Source organism: Arachis duranensis, chromosome 4 (assembly GCF_000817695.3).
Source record: "Arachis duranensis cultivar V14167 chromosome 4, aradu.V14167.gnm2.J7QH, whole genome shotgun sequence".
NCBI lineage: Eukaryota > Viridiplantae > Streptophyta > Magnoliopsida > Fabales > Fabaceae > Arachis > Arachis duranensis.
This window is the reverse complement of record NC_029775.3, coordinates 49,431,371-49,432,654: the sequence shown is the minus strand read 5'-3', so window position 1 is coordinate 49,432,654 and position 1,284 is coordinate 49,431,371.

The window sequence follows — 1,284 nt, the reverse complement described above, 5'->3', positions numbered from 1 at the left end:
GCATCTCTGGTCTTGATCTTGGTCTTGTTGATTTCCCCAACCAAAGTTGGGGTGATTTCTCCATCCAAAGTTGTAGGTTTTGGAGTATGGGTCATGGATTTATCTAGGTGAGTTTCCAACATAGTTGGCTTGTTCCCAGTCACCTTCTTCTCCTATATTCACTCCTTCTTGAGTTGGTGATGAAGTGATGACTGCTGCAACTTGGTTTTCCTCCACCTTCTTGGTGAGATTTGCTAGCTTCTTGGTGATCATCTTATTTTGAGCTAGTAATGCATCCATGTGGTTCAACTCCATTACTCCTCGAGTGTTACTTCTTTCAGAGGCATAGAAGTAGTCATTATCAGCTACTGTTTCAATGACATCTATGGCTTCTTCAATGGTTTTCTTCTTGTTTAGAGAGCCCTCTGATGAATGATCTACATCATTCTTTGACTCATAGGAAAGACCTTCATAGAAAATGTGAAGTTGAACCTATTCATTGAACATATCTGGTGGGCATTGATGAGCGGATAATTTATACGCTTTTTGGCATTGTTTTTAGGTAGTTTTTAGTAAGTTCAAGCTACTTTTAGGGATGTTTTCATTAGTTTTTATGTTAAATTCACATTTCTAGACTTTACTATGAGTTTGTGTGTTTTTCTGTGATTTCACGTAATTTCTGGCTGAAATTGAGGGACTTGAGCAAAACTCTGAAAAAGGCTGACAAAAGGACTGCTGATGCTGTTGGAATCTGACCTCCCTGCACTCGAAATAGATTTTCTGGAGCTACAGAACTACAAATGGCGCGCTCTCAACGGCGTTGGAAAGTAGACATCCAGAGCTTTCCAGCAATATATAATAGTTTATACTTTATTTGGAAATTGAAGATGTAAAGTGGCGCTCAACGCCAAGTACATGCTGCTGTCTGGAGTTAAACGCCAGAAACACGTCATGATCCGGAGTTGAACGCCCAAAACACGTTATAACTTGGAGTTCAACTCCAAGAAAAGTCTTAGCTCGTGGATAGATCAAGCTCAGCCCAAGCATACACCAAGTGGGCCCCGGAAGTGGATTTATACATCAATTACTTACTCATGTAAACCCTAGTAGCTAGTCTAGTATAAATAGGATAAGTTACTATTGTATTAGACATCTTTTGACAGTTTAATCTTTTGACTTTGTAGTCTTTGATCATTTGGTCTCTTGATCATTCAGGGGTCTGGCCATTCGGCCATGCCTGAACCTTTCACTTATGTATTTTCAACAGTAGAGTTTCTGCACACCATAGATTAAGGGTGTGGAGCT